The 15,339-nt window shown below is 37.9% G+C and overlaps 2 long non-coding RNA genes across 2 annotated transcripts; one reads left to right on the forward strand and one right to left on the reverse strand.

The window, feature by feature from the left end:
* Nucleotides 1–4,492: 4,492 nt before the first annotated feature.
* LOC132599712 (uncharacterized) lies at nucleotides 4,493–8,925 on the reverse strand. Its single transcript, XR_009566959.1, has 3 exons — nucleotides 8,698–8,925; nucleotides 8,160–8,215; nucleotides 4,493–4,787 (listed from the first exon to the last, which is right to left on the reverse strand). It is a non-coding gene; the product is annotated as an uncharacterized LOC132599712 (long non-coding RNA).
* Nucleotides 8,926–11,528: 2,603 nt separating this feature from the next.
* On the forward strand, nucleotides 11,529–13,393 carry LOC132599713 (uncharacterized). The gene is made up of 3 exons (XR_009566960.1): nucleotides 11,529–11,785; nucleotides 12,268–12,322; nucleotides 13,092–13,393. It is a non-coding gene; the product is annotated as an uncharacterized LOC132599713 (long non-coding RNA).
* The last annotated feature ends 1,946 nt before the right edge of the window (nucleotides 13,394–15,339 follow it).

Below are 15,339 nucleotides of genomic sequence, written 5' to 3' on the forward strand. Positions count from 1 at the left end.
TGCCTAGCCCACTGACCTTTCGACCTTAAAACGTTTATATCTCCTTGTACCGACGTCACCTGGGAACCCACGACCTATGGATGGAAAGCTAATTCAATTATCTACAACTTCTATTTCTTGGTATTTTTCCACATTCCAAACTTATAATACCGTTTTGTCCCCCCAAAGTCAGGTCACCCGAAAACGTATTCTTAAAAATATTCGTTTGGAGGACTTCCACTTTGATTTGGCCCAAAGGTCCTTCTTGAGTTGTGTTTAACTTCACATATGTGATTCATATAATTTGTCACATGTCCCAAAAAATCTTGACGTGTGGGCCCCACCTCAACTTACAATTAATCCGACGTTCAAAAATACGGGATGTAACGCGGATAGCATAATCTTTCTAAGTTCGTTTCCAAGTTCCGAAACAGTTTTACAAGACTTAATGGAATATTTAAAACAAGTTTTATTTAGTAATTACAAGCGTAGTTAAAAACATTTCTTAAAAAAATACGCTTGAAGACAAGTCATAACCACTAAAAGGGTAAAATCGAAAATAGCGGGCCCACCTCGGGACAAACGAAGCGGTGGGCTCAAATTACGTATTTTAAGCTTATAAAGTCACCTACGGAGGTTTTGGGGACATTCCATAATTTTCTAAACAATTTGCGGAAGTTTGCACAATTCTTTCAATAAAGCATACTTATAGGGTTCAATTCCATTGAATGAAAAAGGGGGATTTTCAAATGCGGATTCCGATGAGCAGAATACTTTTCGAGGCTCAAATTCGATCCTAGTACACCTAGGACATGCCAAAAGAAGAATCGGGATAGCTTTACATACCTTTTTCGCCCTTTACGCTAGTCCAACTTCAATTCCCGTTTCGTCAAAAATCTGCAATTGGTCACTTTTACCAATTATCAATTTCAAATTTTTAAGAATTCAATCTTAATTCATACTTGTCTACAGAAATTTGGGCAGCACCTCCCCTATACATATAGCATCCCCGAGAATTTAACTCGGCCAAAACAATCAACATCAACCCCACAACAACACCAACAACAACAACAATTAATATAGGACACAATATAACACAACTAGTCTTCTTTCCGACATAATGCAAGAACTTTCATTCCGACTTTCCATTTCCAAACCAATCTCAATGTTTTCATATTCATTATTAATCTAGATTATCACAATATAATTTGAAAGCATTTCATATCATTTCCACAAGATATACAAAATATACAAACTTTCCACCAAAGTCATAATTCATCCAAAACTTCTAATATTCAACCTACATATCCATAACATATTTCCATCTTCCAATTTCATCAACCATAATCATAATTCACATCTTAACAACTTCATTTCCATAATATCACAAAATCATTCTAAAGTGACATAATCTTCTACATTCCAACTTCAACCAAAATTCATTCAACTTTCATTCCCAATATAATTTTCACCATAACCACAACTAGAATACAACATAAAATTCAACTCATATATGTATACAACACATATACACCCATGGCTACATATATATATACATACCCACTTTGCAAACTTCCTTATTTCCATAATTTCTACTCATTTACACATACCACAACATAAACAAACCTTCATAACATAAGAAAAAGGAATTGATTCTTACCTTTTTCTGCAAAGTCCGTCACTTGAACAAGTTGTCAACTTGAAGAAATAAGTGCTCCTTCTTCCAAAACAATTACACCAAGTTGTAAAGGACCCTTAAATTAGTAGGAATACCACAAGAAAATAATTTTTGGAGGAAGATTTTGAGGGTTGAATTTTCTATGGCCAAACCCGAAATGGTCCTTTTTTTTTGCTCTTGTTTTGTTTGTTCTTTCTCCTTCTAAGTTTCTTGAATCATCTAAGGGATAATGATCCCTTTCTAATTAATTTGTCACATGGAAATTAATTAATTTGGTGGGCTTGGACCAGGTATGGCCGGCCACCCTCTCACCTTGGGCCTAAAGTTTTCTTTTCATTTTTTTGGGCCAACTCGGTTGGTCCCGAGTTGGGCCTAGCCCACTGACCTTTCGACCTTAAAACATTTATATCTCCTTGTACCGACGTCACCTGGGAACCCACGACCTATGGATGGAAAGCTAATTCAATTATCTACAACTTCTATTTCTTGGTATGTTTCCAAATTCCAAACTTATAATACCGTTTTTTCCCCCCAAAGTCAGGTCACCCGAAAACGTATTCTTAAAAATATTCGTTTGGAGGACTTCCACTTTGATTTGGCCCAAGGGTCCTTCTTGAGTTGTGTTTAACTTCACATATGTGATTCATATAATTTGTCACATGTCCCAAAAAATCTTGACGTGTGGGCCCCACCTCAACTTAAAATTAATCCGACGTTCAAAAATACGGGATGTAACATCATCCCCCCATTTAGAACATTCGTCCTCGAATGTTCAACTAGCCTTATGGGGTATTATAATACGTCGGAGAGGTCTCTTTCTTTCCTTCAAAATTTCCCAAACGTTACTATTATTATCCTCCTTTTACGTACTCGTATTCTTTCTATTTCCGAACATCGTTGTGCTAGAACGTCCCGGCCTTAGCTGGCGACGGAACTAGTGTCAGTTTACTTGTAATATCTGTACCATGTCTTTCGCTTTGTCTCTCAAATTCTGTTCAGTTAATATCTTTCATACCTCGCGACACTGGCTGCTGAGGTCCACCTGTCGGTCGGTACAATCATGAATTGGGTGTCATATGCACACATACACATTTACTACCATTTTTCTTACAAAACAATTTCCAAATGCTTATTCAAACTTACTCTCATTCCCAAGCTGCATTGCGCTATCTTCTTCCTCACCAGCTTATCTTGTCTTAGTCTACCCGACTTCTTGAGGGTTTCTAATAACTCCGCATATCCTAATTTCCTTTAAGTTACCTCAAATTTCCCATTCGTCCCTTATTCCTATACTTGTGAAAATTTTAGTTTACTTCCCAGGGGGTCACCCATCCCAGAATTGCTCTGGCCCTAGCACGCTTAACCTTACAACTTTAATGCATTTAAACACGTTAAGGCCGGTATAATTGCATCAATTGCCCCGCACAGTCTTTATCACGTAATTTAAGGCAAGTCGGGGTCTTAACAACTTTCAAAACGTTCTCGTAGTGGGTCCCACCCCGGTCTAGAGAGGATTCTCTTACTTTTCTGACTATATAGTTACCATGTCGCCCCCTGTAAATCCTCAATATTTACCTTCATGTATATATATATATATATATATATAATTCTAGACAGCCCACGAGTTTAAGTTTTTATTCCACAAATTCCATCTCCAATCCGTCGATGAAAACTGATGGAATGTTACTGTAAGGCATCTTCCGACCACCAGCAAAAGAAAACTAGAGTCCGACGAACTTCGCGGGATCTTTTAGTACTTAATTCACATAATTACCTCCATATTTATATATATATTTTTTAGTCGTGAGCGAACCACTCAATTTCCAACTGCCTGTCATACACTTTGTATCCTTCCAATTAGAGGAAACTTAATCGTTGGACATTTTTTCCCTTCCACATATTTTTGCCCTTCACATGGGCTGTGCTAAAGCGAAATGGGGTTCGAACATATTTCTGGTCCATTTAAATAAATTGCGAATTTGCTACTCGTATATGCTTTCTCGAGATAAAATTTTCCAAACAAAGATAATGCTTCTTACGAATGCTATGGAGGGTATCTCTTAAACTTTAATCCAACATAATGGGTTTGCCCTATCGGTATCGACCCTTAAGACATGTTATGAATTTATATCTCATTTTCCTCTTTATATTCCTAGAAAAATTTGGGCAGAAGTTCCTCTGTATTTCTTACTATCCCAAAACCTGTACACAGGAAATACCAACCATGCCTCACAGGGCCAACACATATACGTATATACGTATCATATCATATCGCATCATAGCCACACGGGGCTAACAATTTCAAATAAAAGTATAAAGATGCCGAGGCTTACCTCACATGCCCAACTCAAACTGCACCTACTACACTTTCCTGTTTATTTTTTTTCTTTTCAATCTTCAGCTTCATGTTTCAATCGTATTTCAAACACCTTACCCAGCATACATCTTTCATACCATTACTTACCTGTGTACTGTGTAGCTTCCAATATCATCAGTCGCTGTCTTACGTTGATACCGTTCTCCGGCTGAAATCAGAGGTTAGTAAAAAAAAAGGAATTCATTTCCTACAGCGGGCTCTATCGCACGATCTAAGATTCAAAGAAAAGTAACACCCTAAATGTCCTGTAGCCTCCTGTTTATAGATGTGGTGCACAACACACCGATAAACAAAACTCTACTAGACACGGTCTGTAGACACTCCGAGGACGAACCGCTCTGATACCACGGATTGTCACGACCCAACCCTGTAGGCCGCGACTAGTGTCCGTACTGGACACCCAAACGTACCCAATAACCCAAATCAGCATATTAGCAGAATATATCAATATAAAAGTCAGTTGGCGTTACTAGTTATCATAGGTGAACAAATATAGCACGTGGAAGCCGATAAGGCTATCACAGATCATATCAACCCAAAACATATACAGAACCCACACAATTATGTCTACAGACCTCTACAGAACATAACAGAATCATAAGACGGGACAGGGCCCCGTCATACCCCTGAATAGTATACATATATACAATAGCAGCAGACTGTACCAACATATAGGCTCTGGACAAAAGAGCACTCCCAAAATAGCAGAATAGATGTCCTAGGCAGGCGGGTCAGCAAATCTGTCGTCTGTACCTGCGCGGCATGAAAACGCAGCCCCCGAAGGAAGGGGGTCAGTACGAAATATGTACTGAGTATGTAAAGCACGGAACGTAGTAAACAAAGTCATAATCGAAGCAGAAGATACAGAAAATGAACTGAATATCCAGATTAGCAAAATGCTGATCATATAGCATAAATAATATTCGCTGGAAACATATGTCGTACCTGGTCCCATTACGGAACAAGATCATAACCGAAACAGAACTTACAGAGAAGTGAGTGTAACATCCGAAGTATCAAATGCATATTTTCGAAACATGAGGAGTGTGTACAGAAACATATACCATATCATATCCGACCCCTGCCAAGGGACTCGGCAAACAGAACGTGGCCACCCCCCGACGCTGGTGCCACCACACATAAGGAGCAGAATAGGGGATAACCCCGTAACATAACATATCATATCAGATGGCCATATCAGATCATATCATATCAGAATGTGTGTACATGGCACAGCATACTCCACAACCCATGTACATGTATACCTGCCCCCTCACATCGAGGCGCGGCGAACAATGCAGTGAAATACGCGTGATAACATATCCTGGCCCGAGCTCAGTGAAGGAAACGTTGAGGCATCCACGAATGGAGTAGTGAGAAACTAATGCAAAATAAAATATAGCACATTTACGGAGACTCAGTAGCATAATTCAGATGACAAACCATATGACAGAAGCGGAGCAGTAATCATAGTGTATGCATTTCGGATATCCCAATAGCATATGTCAAAATAAGCTTTTTGTAATCATTTTCATGTTTCAAAATACATTATGGGGCTTATCAAAATAATTCAAACAAATGTCATATATTTCCAGAGACTCAATAAGACCTATCGGATGACAAATCGAAATAATGAAATCGGACAGAATCATAGTGAGTGTATTTCGGATGTCATAATGGATTACAGAAGCATAATCTTTCTAAGTTCGTTTCCAAGTTCCGAAACAGTTTTACAAGACTTAATGGAATATTTAAAACAAGTTTTATTTAGTAATTACAAGCGTAGTTAAAAACATTTCTTAAAAAAATACGCTCGAAGACAAGTCATAACCACTAAAAGGGTAAAATCGAAAATAGCGGGCCCACCTCGGGACAAACGAAGCGGTGGGCTCAAATTACGTATTTTAAGCTTATAAAGTCACCTACGGAGGTTCTGGGGACATTCCATAATTTTCTAAACAATTTGCGGAAGTTTGCACAATTCTTTCAATAAAGCATACTTATAGGGTTCAATTCCATTGAATGAAAAAAGGGGATTTTCAAATGCGGATTCCGATGAGCAGAATACTTTCCGAGGCTCAAATTCGATCCTAGTACACCTAGGACATGCCAAAAGAAGAATCGGGATAGCTTTACATACCTTTTTCGCCCTTTACGCTAGTCTAACTTCAATTCCCGTTTCGTCAAAAATCTGCAATTGGTCACTTTTACCAATTATCAATTTCAAATTTTTAAGAATTCAATCTTAATTCATACTTGTCTACAGAAATTTGGGCAGCACCTCCCCTATACATATAGCATCCCCGAGAATTTAACTCGGCCAAAACAATCAACATCAACCCCACAACAACACCAACAACAACAACAATTAATATAGGACACAATATAACACAACTAGTCTTCTTTCCGACATAATGCAAGAACTTTCATTCCGACTTTCCATTTCCAAACCAATCTCAATGTTTTCATATTCATTATTAATCTAGATTATCACAATATAATTTGGAAGCATTTCATATCATTTCCACAAGATATACAAAATATACAAACTTTCCACCAAAGTCATAATTCATCCAAAACTTCTAATATTCAACCTACATATCCATAACATATTTCCATCTTCCAATTTCATCAACCATAATCATAATTCACATCTTAACAACTTCATTTCCATAATATCACAAAATCATTCTAAAGTGACATAATCTTCTACATTCCAACTTCAACCAAAATTCATTCAACTTTCATTCCCAATATAATTTTCACCATAACCACAACTAGAATACAACATAAAATTCAACTCATATATGTATACAACACATATACACCCATGGCTACATATATATATACATACCCACTTTGCAAACTTCCTTATTTCCATAATTTCTACTCATTTACACATACCACAACATAAACAAACCTTCATAACATAAGAAAAAGGAATTGATTCTTACCTTTTTCTGCAAACTCCTTCACTTGAACAAGGTATCAACTTGAAGAAATAAGTGCTCCTTCTTCCAAAACAATTACACCAAGTTGTAAAGGACCCTTAAATTAGTAGGAATACCACAAGAAAATAATTTTTGGAGGAAGATTTTGAGGGTTGAATTTGCTATGGCCAAACCCGAAATGGTCCTTTTTTTTGCTCTTGTTTTGTTTGTTCTTTCTCCTTCTAAGTTTCTTGAATCATCTAAGGGATAATGATCCCTTTATAATTAATTTGTCACATGGAAATTAATTAATTTGGTGGGCTTGGACCAGGTATGGCCGGCCACCCTCTCACCTTGGGCCTAAAGTTTTCTTTTCATTTTTTTGGGCCAACTCGGTTGGTCCCGAGTTGGGCCTAGCCCACTGACCTTTCGACCTTAAAACGTTTATATCTCCTTGTACCGACGTCACCTGGGAACCCACGACATATGGATGGAAAGCTAATTCAATTATCTACAACTTCTATTTCTTGGTATGTTTCCAAATTCGAAACTTATAATACCGTTTTTTCCCCCCAAAGTCAGGTCACTCGAAAACGTATTCTTAAAAATATTCGTTTGGAGGACTTCCACTTTGATTTGGCCCAAGGGTCCTTCTTGAGTTGTGTTTAACTTCACATATGTGATTCATATAATTTGTCACATGTCCCAAAAAATCTTGAAGTGTGGGCCCCACCTCAACTTACAATTAATCCGACGTTCAAAAATACGGGATGTAACACGGATAGCCCCAAAGGCAGAGAATAATAATGCAAGTAGCCCCGAAGGCAATGATTAGAAATGTAAATATATATACCGTACCCGACCCTTTAGTAAGGGACACCGTACCCGGCCCTCTAGTAAGGGATCGGTGAACAATGCAATGAAACTGTGCACGAACACGTACCCGGCCCGGGACTTGGTGAAGTCATACATTAACAATATGCACGAGTAGAATATTAGAGCAATCGTGTACAAACTGAATCACCATTTAGAACTCAAGAAAAATAAACAGAATGAACCAACACTTGAGAATCAAAGCCAACTATCATGTCAAATACGATTGAGAATTAAAGTTCATTAGAGTCATGTATGATCGTTGTTCGCTCACTTTATGTAATTCATGCCAAAAAGAAAGAAAGGGATAGCCTTAACATACCTGGTCTTAGCTCAACGGCTCAAGAACTCAACTCGTATCTGCTGCACGATTTATATCTAACAACAATGATACTATCGTTAATTACACAAACGATTCTCTTAATCGTATAATGAAACTTTAACTTATCATAAAATAAAATGGGAAGCACCTCCCCCGTTCTTCTCAATTTCCCAAACTCCATATATCAACAATCAAAAACTAGAACAATACAACAAGTATATAAATCAATAACAAGATACCATGTAGCAACAACAAGTCACAAACATTTCACGACGAGCGACAAGCCCGGATACTATTATCAAACACACTCCTCCAATTTTTCTTTCCTTCAAAATACATATCAATGATAACAACAACAATATACTTAAGTTACTCCAACAATTTCCAGCCACAACACAACCCAAAAATATACCTCAAATCAGCCCACGCAACAACAATAACTTATCCGATTTCCCGCAATTAATTTCGTAATTCCCATCTCACAATTTAGCTATGACTGGAATGAATTTAAATATAGCTTGGAGAGAATAGTTCTTACCTTATATGAAAAGAAATGATCTTCTTCCACCTTACTTCACTTCGAATAAAATCCGGATTTAATGACACGACAAAACAGAACAACGAGATCAAAGCGGTGTGCAAAATTTGTATGTTGTTCTTGTGAAAAATAATGAAACTTTACTTCCGTAAAATTGTAGCTCACGTTGTATTGGAGCTGCAAGTCACGCAACTTGCTGCTATGGTTATGTTTCAATGACAGCTCTCCGTACTACCTCTTTTGGATTTTAAAGAATAAACAAGCACATGAAGACATTATATCCTAACATGAATTCCTATTCAAACGTGATTACTAAAGGTAGAAAAATGAAGGTCCAATTTGGTACTTTCTTACTTTACATGCGTCATCTATGCACTACATGTGCCATGTGACTCATTAATAACTTAAATGCCACCATTGCTTTACACGTAGCCACATGGCAACTAGTAAATCCAAAACTTGCTTCATTATCTATAAGAAAATACCATGGCCCACGTAAATATTTATCCACAATCATAATTAATTCATTTCTTATCTTCTACTATAATTCCCCATTTAACCAATTACATCTAGAATTAATTTCTTGATCTCAATTCACTTAAACATTGATCACCTTTAACATACTCCATATACTTATTACCATGACCATATAATATAACACTAGTCCATAACCTCATTTGCCATACATAAAATATTATTTGCAATCATCGTCGTCACACTTTTCCATCTTAAATCATTTCGGGAGTTCATTCCTTGTATACACCGAGTTCTTGATTTTCATGCTTGAATATGACCAAATCCTATGGCCTCGGCAAAATTTCTCATGTTGGACGGTTCAATTTCCTCGTCCAACTTGGACCATGTTCTGTTAAAATAAATGTCGAACCTCGACGAAACTTATTTTCTTCGATTGGTTTAACTTTAAATCCTTACGATACATCTGTACCATCACTCTAACCACCTATAAGAATGAGGGATAACCTCGCTTCCATTATTAATGTCATTTAACTCGCACGCTTTCCAACGCATGAAAACACGGGATGTAACATCCTTCCCCCCTTTAGAACATTCGTCCTCGAATGTTAAACTAGTCCTGTATAAGTATACTGGTTATGATGATCTTATGACAAATCAATTACTCTTCTATCATGTTGTGCCTTTCCTTGCCTAACTTAATACCATTCTCCACCTGACATCAGTTATTATTGAGTTTCCAAATAAACTGGTCATAATTTAGCTACTTCCGTAATTGACTGCAACTTACTATATCCATCTACGTTTGAAGCTTAGATCGAGTTTTTCTTGTTTTGGAGTCATTTTTTGGTAATACTATAGAATAGGAGCTGCCTTTCCCTTGGGTAGGCTTACCATTGCAAATTGGTTCCTCTTGTTCTCTCTTCTAATTCTTATAGGTCTACTTCCACTCTTTATTTAGGTAGCATAGTCCGCAGCGCACCTCCTTTTTGGAGTCATCATTTTAATCCTCTGATATGTACTATCTATAACATTCCCTTTGAGTAGTTGAAAACGAGTTTCCTTCTTAGTAATGACTCTCGGTTGCAATACTCCCTTGATTCCTCAGGAATATCCTTTCAGAGATATAAGTGAGTCACTTTCCTGATTTGATCCTCCTTGATACTCAGGCTCGTCGATCCTTTTTTTTGCTCAATAATGGTATTAAGTATCACATGGTTTGCAAATCTCTCCCACTTCCCTTCTTCCATATGACCATGATAATGGTATTGATTCACATCTGTAGAGTCTAGATAAATTCAATTCAAGATGTCCTGTCGTAGGTGTCCCTCATCGACTCATTAAACGCTTCATAATTTTTGAGAATTTCATAATCCTCTGGTAAACTGTTGGAAATTCGCTATAACCACAATGATACAAAAATGAAAGTTCCAAAGAGTAATATTCTTCGGGTAAAACCCCCTTTATTCGATGATCCTATCAAATTCGTAAGTAATCTGACACACCCTAGGGCTATCGTAGGAAACATATAACATATACTTATATCATATTTAGAATAATTGTCCTAATTGTCCTAAATGATAATTCCAACTCAACATTTCGACTCAATTTACCATATATTTTCCCCCAACTGACTCGGAGTATCACAAACACACTTATTCTTGCTTAACTCTTACTCCTCTTTTTAAGTACCCAATTGGTTTCATTCTCGACATGTAAATACTTTCAAGTTACATAACCGTTCTTGTGGTGAGCTTACGCTTACTCTCAGCCTCTTTGATTGGTAAGCGGGCGGGCTATGATTCGTGTATGAACATCTAATCTTATTCATAAATTTACCTCTCTTTGGTTCGTTCTATTTTACGTATCTCATACATACCAAAACTCTTTGTCTATCTATTGTAACTTATCTCGTCATACTCTTTTCTTTCCTTTATTTGTCCCTTGAGGCAAATGAGGCTATGGACTAGTGTTATATTACATGGTCATGGTAATAGGTATATGGAGTATGTTAACGGTGAGCACTGTTTAAGTGAATTGAGATCAAAAAATTAATTCTAGATGTAATTGGTTAAATGGGGAATTATAGTAGAAGACAAGAAATGAATTAATTATGATTGTGGATAAATATTTACGTGGGCCATGATATTTTCTTATAGATAATGAAGCAAGTTTTGGATTTACTAGTTGCCATGTGGCTGTATGTAAAGCAAAGGTGGCATTTAAGTTATTAACGAGTCACATGGCACATGTAGTGCATAGATGGCACATACCAAATTGGACCTTCATTTTCTACCTATACTAATCACGTTTGAATAGGAATTCACGTTAGGATATAATGTCTTCAGGTGCTTGTTTATTCTTTAAAATCCAAAAAAGGTAGTACGGAGGGTTGGCATTGAAATATAACCATAGAAGCAAGTTGCGTGACTTGCAGCTCCTATACAACGTGAGCTACAATTTTACAGAAGTAAAGTTTCATTATTTTTCACAAGAACAACATACGAGTTTTGCACACCGCTTTGATCTCGTTATTCTATTTTGTCGTGTAATTAAATTCGGATTTTATTCGAAGTGAAGTAAGATGGAAGAAGATCATTTCTTTTCATATAAGGTAAGAACTATTCTCTCCTAGTTATATTTAAATTCATTCCGGTCATAGCTAAATTGTGAGATGGCAATTACGAAATTAATTGTGGGAAATCGGATAAGTTATTGTTGTTGCGTGGGCTGATTTGAGGTATATTTTTGGGTTGTGTTGTGGCTGGAAATTGTTGGAGTAACTTAAGTATATTGTTGTTGTTGTCATTGATATGTATTTTGAAGGAAAGCAAAATTGGAGGAGTGTGTTTGATAATAGTATCTGGGCTTGTCGCTCGTCGTGAAATGTTTGTGACTTGTTGTTGCTACATGGTATCTTGTTATTGATTTATATACTTGATGTATTGTTCTAGTTGTTGATTGTTGATATATGGAGTTTGGGAAAATGAGAAGAACGGGGGAGGTGCTTCCCATTTTATTTTAGGATAAGTTAAAGTTTCATTATACGATTAAGAGAATCGTTTGTGTAATTAACGATAGTATCATTGTTGTTAGATATAAATCGTGGAGCAGATACGAGTTGAGTTCTTGAGCCGTTGAGCTAAGACAGGTATGTTAAGGCTATCCCTTTCTTTGTTTTTGGCATTAATTACATAAAGTGAGCGAACGACGAACATTCATGACTCCAACGGACCCTAATTCTCAGTGGTATTTGACATGATAGTTGTCTTTGATTCTCAAGTGTTGGTTCATTCTGTTTATTTTTCTTGAGTTCTAAATGGTGATTCAGTTTGTACATGATTGCTCTTAATATTCTACTCGTGCATATTGTTAATGTATGACTTCACCAAGTCCCGGGCCGGGTACGTGTTTGTGCACAGTTTCATTGCATTGTTCACCGAGTCCCTCACTAGAGGGCTGGGTATGGTATATATATGATTATTTCACCGAGTCCCTCACTAGAGGGCCGGGTACGGTATATATATGATTATTTCGCCGAGTCCCTTACTAGAGGGCCGGGTACGGTATATATATGATTATTTCACCGAGTCCCTCACTAGAGTGCTGGGTACGATATATATATGATTATTTCACCGAGTCCCTTACTAGAGGGCCGGGTACGGTATATATTTACATTTCACCGAGTCCCTTACTAAAGGGCCGGGTATGATATATATATTTACATTTCTAATCATTGCCTTCGGGGCTACTTGTATTGTTATTCTCTGCCTTCAGGGCTATCCATATTACAAGTTGTTTCTCGTTCCTTTATTATGACTTATATCTCACTCTTTATGATTACTGCTGCCTTACTTACTCGGTACATTGTTTGTACTGACGTCCCTTTTGCCTGGGGGCGCTGTGTTCATGCCACACAGTCCCATATTGTTTTGCAGGTAAAAGTATTCAGCTAGGATGATTGGCTATCTGCTGGTATTGGCAAACTCCATTTTCTTCCTGGAGCAGTGCCGAGTCATTATGGTTATTATATGCTTGTATGGGTATGTCGGGGCCCTGTCCCGACTCATAGGACTCAAGTGTTTACTCTTAGAGACTTTGCAGAAGGTGTCCTGTGGTTAGTATGTTAAGATGTCATGCATTGAGTAAAGCGACCATGTAGGCCGATATGTCAGTTTGACTTATTCGATTTTTGATTAATTGAGTATCGTTCGCAAACTTCTATGGTTTGACTGATAGTACTTTATTATATTTCCAAAAAAAACAAATATCTGTCCAGTTTCATTATGTGAATGCCAGAGGGTTCGTCCAGCTCTAAGTAAGAGTTGGGTGCCCATCACGCCCTATCGGAATTGGGGTGCGACAGTTATAAACGACTCTCTGAACCTCATGGAATCGACAAAATTCCCAAAAAGGTTTATACACCCAAAAGTTAACTATTGGTCAACAATGTTTTACTTAAAGCCGCGCTACCCATCCCTATGAGTCAAACATGCTCTAACGCAGCTAGGGGAGGGTCAACAAGGGTAAAAGGGTCAAAAGGCCTAAACAACCAAATGGGTCGTTAAATAAGGTAACAATTAAACAACTGTTCATCCTCGAACGAAAAAGGAATGAAATGAAGGGAAGGTACCTGACTCGGTGAAAAGTTGGGGTTATCTACTACATATATCGGCCTCGGTCTCCCATGAGGCCTCCTCAACTAGGTTGTGCTTCCATTGAACTTTCACCGAAGCTATCTTATTTGATCTCAATTTTCGAACCTCACTATCCAAGATAGCTATCGGCTCCTCCGAATCACACCCCCGGTCTCTGGTGCTCATACTTAACTTGCTAGCAATTCAAACACTGAGAAACGAAATGAAAAATATCACGCTTCGTCCTGGCCCACCAATAGTGCTTTTTCAACTCACGATACATCTTGGTAGCACCAGGGTGAATGAAAGATCTAGAACTGTGAGCCTCTTCTAAAATTATCTTAATCAAGCCACTAACCCGAGGAACACAAACACGCCCCTTAATCCTCAAAATCCCCTGACTATGCAGAATTGCCTCTTTGGCCTCCCCACTCAACACTTTATCATGAATCTTGCACAATTTCACATCCTTGAATTGTTGTGCCTTAATCTGATCCAAAAGCGATGACCTCGCCTTAACACGAGCCAAAACCTTGCCTGAATCCGAAATTTCAAGCCTAACCATCCCGTTTGCCGAAGTCTGAACATCTCTGGCCAACAGTCTCTCCCCTACAACCAATCTGGCCAAACTACCCATACTCACGACCTTCCGGCTCAACGCATTTGCCATAACATTAGCCTTGCCGTATGATACAGAATAGTCAGGTCATAATCCTTGAGCAACTAAATCCATCTGCGTTTTCTGAAATTTAAATCCCTCTGATTGAACACATGTGAAAGATTACGATGATCAGTGAAAACCTCACACTCAACCCCATACAAGTAGTGCCTCCAAATCTTTAAAGTAAATACCAGCGCCGCTAACTATAAGTCATGAGTGTGGTAGTTCTTTTCATGCACTTTAAATTTCCTCGAAGCATAGGCAATCACCTGACCCTCCTACATCAACACACAACCCAAACCTATACGTGAAACATCACAATACACAGTGATGTCTTTTCCCTCGATCGGTAGAGATAAAATAGGAGCCATAGTCAACAAAGTCTTGAGCTTTTGAAAGCTCTCTTCTCACTCATCGAACCACTAAAAAAGCACATTCTTTTGAGTCAAACGAGTCAAAATGGAAGATATCGAAGAGAACCCTTTCATAAACCGGTGATAATAACTCGCAAGACCCACAAAACTTTAGATCTCAGTCACTAAAGTAGGCCCAACCCAATCTCGGACTGCCTCAATCTTCTGGGGATCTACCGTAATCCTATCCTTAGACACAATATGCCCGAAGAATGCCATAGAATCGAGCTAAAACTCACACTTAGAAAATTTCGCATAAAGCTCCTTTTCCTTCAACAAATCAAGTACAATCCTCAAATGCTTCTCATGATCTTCCTTGCTTCGCGGATACACCAAAATGTCATCAATAAAGACTATGATGAAAGAGTCCAAGTATGGCTTGAAGATGCCATTCATCCGATCCATAAAAGCTGCCGGGGCATTTGTAAGCCCGAAAGGCATAACTAGGAACTCGTAA

The sequence above is a fragment of the Lycium barbarum genome, chromosome 6, assembly GCF_019175385.1.
Source record: "Lycium barbarum isolate Lr01 chromosome 6, ASM1917538v2, whole genome shotgun sequence".
Classification (NCBI taxonomy): domain Eukaryota; kingdom Viridiplantae; phylum Streptophyta; class Magnoliopsida; order Solanales; family Solanaceae; genus Lycium; species Lycium barbarum.